Raw genomic sequence first — 6,000 nt, 5'->3', positions numbered from 1 at the left:
TGAGCTACTTTGTGTATTTTACATTTTGATTTACATTTTTAATTAAAAAATTTTCAAATACGATAATGTGCACGGTGTCATTTTCTTCTGGTATTAAACTTTGAAAATTCCATGTAGACTGCTTAACAAGAGGATCTTCCCTGGAAGAGAAAGCATTATAAAATGCCTATTGTATTCTGATATCTAGTAAGCTTACATCCAAAGTGTGTGTGGTTAGGGGTTTCTTATATGTACAAAGGAATATACATTTTAAACATTCACAGTGTGGAGGTGTTTTCAATGTATAAATATTTAGGAGAGTGGCACTGTCTCCTCTCTGTGCATAAAGGCTGGGCACTAGGACCCAGAGTGTGCAGGGAGGTGAGACCTCCGACCTAATGTGCGGACTGCAGCCATGTGCGGACTGCAGCACGTGTGCGGACTGCAGCCATCTTCTTTACTGTGTCGTGATACAGTGTTGTGTACTTATCTCCCATAGGTGAGACACCCAAAACCCGCATTTACCACTGTTTGATGCCACTACTGCATTAGGTCTAGTTACTGATGTTAACCTCTGCATTACCACTGTGTTCCCACATATCTGGTTACTGCTTGTTACCGCTATTAACCCTTGCATTACCACTGTTTTCCTGCATATCCTGCTACTGCTGTTTACCAATAAACCCAGCATCCTGGTTGTCGGAACTGTGGGCCTGATTCAGAGCCGCCCGTAAGCGGCCGCTCGTTCGCTCCGAGCGATGTTCGCACATCTGCGCATGCGTATGGGTCGTAATGCGCATGCGCCAACCAGTCATTGCGGTCGGAAATCGTGCGCTCGTAATACAGCGAGGGGCTGCTAATTTGAGTGACAGAATGAGGCGTTTGTGGGTGGTAACACAGGGGAAGGTGCTTGAAAACGGGGGAGTGGAGATCCGAACGCAGGCGTGCCAAACGGTCAAAACGCCGTTTTATGGGAGTGCATAATTAGTAAAGGAGCGTCATCGACCACATCACTTGGTTGTCTTTTAGCCTGAACTGCTCGCAGTGATAGCGGGAAGTAAATCCTGCCGATGGTTTCGAGCAGTTCAGACGCCTTTCGATGTACTCGATTAATCTAATAAATAGCGGAGATGAGGTATGATGCGAACGGCCAAGGGGCGTCTTTACAAAATAGCGAGCGCATGTTTCGGATGCTCGCTCAGACCGCAAAGAGCGAGCTCTCAATTTAAATATCCGGCCCCTTTTTCTGAACGAGCGTCCGCAAATAGCGTCCGGCTCTGAATCAGGCCCTGTGATCGCAGTGACTACGCAGACCCATCGCAGAGTGATTGACAGGAAGTGCTGTTTGTGGGTGGTGTCCATGGGGTGGTTGGCGAAACGCAGGTGCGCCAGTGCGTCCGAACGCCGTTACAGGGGCGTGCATTAATGATCCACTGTGATCAGGGCCGGATTGATGGCCACATGGGCCTGGAGCTGAAAATGGCCAAGGGCCTATTATGAGAAGCAGAGGAGGCGTGACCAGTGCTGTGTGGGTGTGTCCAGTGCCATGTGGGCGTGTACCCCCTATACTCTCTGCTCCAATGTCTCCCTAAATATGTAAAGGAAAAAAAAATCCTTCATTTTGTGAGGTAAAAAGAAATACAATTTTACTACTTATGATTTAGGGCTGACCGTGTGGAGAGCAGATGGCCAGTCAACATCATGTTGTCAGGACAATGGGCCTATTTTTATGTGGAGGCCTGGAGCTGTAGCTCCATCCGCCCCATTGTTAATCTGGCCCTGACTGTGATGCCGTACGCAGCCTGAGAGGACACATAGCGTGTGTGGCTGTTAGCAATTCCTGAGTAAGGTCAGAGCTTGTGGAAGTGTGCATGAGGCTGCGATGTTACCGATGGTTACGCAGTCTTGCTAAGGATTACGGATGTGTGTAAAGTAAAGTGGGTGTCCTTATGTAGTGCTGCGACAGCATAGCGATCTCCGTGGATTAGCATATCATCACAGTGAGACTGCGTGCAGAATCGCTATTGCACTCGCAGTTTCGATCTGTAGTGAATCAGTCCCCAAATCAACACATACATGCCGACATTTCACTCCCTCCATCCGGGAGGGAGCTGTCGGGCTTTCTCGGCAGGGGGCGCGGCAAAAGGAGGCGTGGCCCGGCAGTGATGAGCATTTTGGGGCGGAGAATGGGGGCGTGGCATCGCGATCGCGTCAACACGGCTCTGCCCCCTCTTCACAATGCCGGTTTTAAAGGCATTGTGAGGCAGGGGGCGGGGCCATGATGACGCGATTCAGCACGAATCGCGTCAATGGCCCCTCCTCTGCCGGGATTTTTATAGTAAGTGCGGGGGAGGGGGAGCGGATGGGTTGCTGGTGCCCGGGAGGCTTGCCTACCTTCCCGGGAAGTCGGGAGCGGCACACGATTTTCGGGAGGGTAGGTAAGTATGTATCAACATCAATAAAAAGTTACTACACTATATTACTCCATGTGATCTACCCACATGTCTAGAGGACTGATCAGCTCCACATGTATGTGTTATGTCACATGCACACTTCATTTCTGTACTTGTTTTCTGGCTCCAATCAGATCATACGCTGCCCTTGTTTGTGTCTGACCAGCTCTGTGCATCACACAAAGTAATACAAAGTCCTACAAATGTCTCATTACCTCAGCTCATCTTGTTCCTGCCAACATCTCAGTACAGGAACCCTGACAGCTCACACATCTCTATTACTCCTGATGTCAGCCGGAAAAGCAGCAGCCACAATAGGAGGGATAACATGGAGGACACACACACTCTATTTACCTATCTGTCTGCCATATCTATCTATCTATCTATCTATCTATCTATCTATCTATCTATCTATCTATCTATCTATTTCTCTATCTATCTAGCAGGGGGACAGAAGTAGTATTGCACGTTACATCACAGTAGTGCAGCTTATTCATGTTACAACAACACAGTTCTGCCCTTTATTCACTTTACCTCACACAGTAGTGTACTGTATACTGTATCTCATACACATTACAGTACAGGTACAGTATGTCCCAGACACAGCGCTATTTGGGCCTGATTCAGAGCCACTCGTAAGCGGCAGCTCGTTCGCTCCGAGCGATGTTTGCCCAACTGCAAATGCTTACGGATCGTTATACGCATGCGCGAACCAGTCAGTGCGGTCGAAATTCATGTGCTCGCAAAATAGCGAATGCCTGATAATTTGAGTGACAGAAAGAGGCGTATGTGGGTGGTAACTGGGAAAGGTGCTTGAAAACGGGGAGTGGAAATCCGATCGCAGGCGTGCTTAAAGGTCAAAACGGGCGTTTTAAGGGTGTGCATAATTAATCCAGCAGCGTCATTGACAACGTTACTTGGTTGTTTTATAGTCAGAACTGCTCGCAAAATTGTGGATGAAAAAACCAACCACAAGAATAGCGAGCAGTTCATACCCTGGTCGATGTACTCGATTAATCTAATAAATAGCGGACATGACGTATGGTGCGAGCGGCCAGGGGGCGTATTTTTCAAATTTACGTTGGCATGTTTTGCTCGCTCGTTCAGACTTAGAGGCGTGAACAGACCGCAAAGTGCGAACGGTTCATTTGAATAGCCACCCCTTTTTAGAAAACGAACGACCGCAGATAGCGAGCGGCTCTGAATGAGGGCCATTGTGCGATCAGAGCTTTGCCTGTCATACTCCAGTACACTCCAGTGGTGGTCTCCAGCCCCCTGAGACCACCACAACACCAAGAACCTGCAAGCAACGCGCCCAGCTGAGCAGGAGCCGCCATGGCCGTGCCCAGTGTCCGGAGCCGGTGGCAATGCCTGTAGAGCTTCCTGGGACCACGACCATGAGGGGAACTTACTAACAGCACACTCCAAGCGCCCCCAGGCCAGCGCCCCCCCCCCCTCCCCCTGGCGCCAACACAGAGCAGCATGACGCACACTGCACCTCAGCCTCAACCTAGCTATAGGTGGTAGGGCCGCATACAGCACAATTTAAGAACAACCAAATTGTCTAGTTATGTATGTGTGTGTCCAGGTTAACCAGATCTTTGGCCTAACATCTCTTCCCTCTCACCTTGTATTAAACTAGTGATGCTACCTGCAGAACACCTTCATCTCATAACCTACCGTCCTCCATTTACTTGGATAATAAAATATACAAAATGAACTGAAATCACGTCACTCCTCTACAGACATAAGTGTGTATCAGAAGTCCTCTCGCCACGGCGACAGCTGTAGGGCTCATTCATTCTGCACTAGTCTTGTAGTAGGGATCTCCCCAGGCTCTGGAAGCCGCGTTCTGCAGCTACATAGAAACAGGATAATGCAACCATCTGCAAACCTCAATGTTTACCAAAGAGCATCTCCTAGAGCCCTATATAACAAGAGGGCAATTTGTGTGGAGTTCACTGAGGACAACTTTTATAGGACAAATCGTGTCACCTGCACTGGTTTACAGGAAGCTTCTGAGATAGGTTTCTGTATAACCACAGCAGACCTACAATTACCAGGGATTCAGCGTAATTGGTTCATTTACCAGCAGGTATAGCCGGGCACCGCAATACTCATTGAACCATAGTTATATTCTGCACAAGTGACTCCAGACAATTGTTTGCTGTGGATAATTCCAGGCATTATAAAATGCATTTATAGAAAATACGCTTAGAAAACAACGTAAGGTACGATTATCTTGCTTGCAAAGGCGTCCAACAGCTCACCATAAAGAAATACATCTACACAAAGTTATATAATCATTTACTGAAATACCAGACGGAGTTCGATTTTATTTCATTTTACTCTATTACTACCTGTGTGTCAGGAAGAGAACGGGTTAATAAGACTGTAGATATAGCGAAGAGTCTTCCAGCAACTTATAAAACAAATATCAATAAACAGGACAGCAGCACAATGTCCGTCTGGTAATCCTGACGGGACTGCTCCTAGTTTTATAGGAGGTTTATAGCTGAGATCTTTATCGCACCGCAGATTGTCCGAAATCTCCCCAACAAACTAATCCAGCAAAGTAACACACTAACTACATGTACATTTACAGTTCAGCTTATCTTTGCAGTTTGCTAAAGGTGTAAATATGTTGAGCAATTTGGCAGGCATCGGAATACGGAGGCCAGCACTGGGGAGTCTAGGCTCGTCCTCATCACTGGGGTCACTAACGGCCTCACCCTGTATCTCCTGCTGCCTCTGCAAAGCCACTGGGTTGTAAATTACATTTTTTATTTTAAATATTAATATAATATTCATACTGCCGAAGGAAGAGGGGGTATCGCCAACGCTGGGCGACCTCGAGACTCAAAAGCGTTTTAAATCTACCTGGCGGAAAATCGCAGGCCCAAACGGACCACAGTTCTAAACTGATATCTGATTGGGAGCTACTATAACATGTCAGTCGCTCATAGATTCCTTCGGACGTTGATCACATCTGACCACGTCATTGCACGAACTTTCCAATAGTGCTTTGTCTTATTCCTTCATTCGTCCTGAGCGCAGGACTCTGGATCTTTCCAATTTTGCCATAAACATGCATCTATATGCGTGACCAAATCTGACAAAGCACTGGGGCAAAATATGCTAAGATGCGGCTTTGCCCCCCCGGCTTTCAACCTGCTGGTATGGCGGATTTCAACTCCAACTCGCCGCAAATCCAGCGCATTTATATTGCTGCATTACTCCCTAAGATCCGAGCAGAACTGTTCTGTTTTTCTTTTTAAGAAGAAATTAAAAGGACCCGGGGTGTTAGGATGTTCTTTAGTGCTCTCATCAGGGGGCTTGTCTCTCCTAGAGGGGGTCTGCGTTTTTTATACGGAGCCTCAAAATGTAACCAGCCTACTGGTGATTGGTATTATTGTCTGGGGATCCCTCACTGTGAATCCTCCTGCTTTAGTGGCACCAGACCTGCACAGTAAAACCTAGTGCTGGTTGGAGCAATTTTGGGGATAGCCACACCTTTTGTTTGTGAGATATAGCTTAGTAAATCAGTGGGAAAAATGGAAACATTGGC

This window comes from Taudactylus pleione, unplaced genomic scaffold (assembly GCF_031769625.1).
Source record: "Taudactylus pleione unplaced genomic scaffold, aTauple2 ptg000241l, whole genome shotgun sequence".
Classification (NCBI taxonomy): Eukaryota; Metazoa; Chordata; class Amphibia; order Anura; family Myobatrachidae; genus Taudactylus; species Taudactylus pleione.
Note: the sequence above shows the minus strand (reverse complement) of the source record.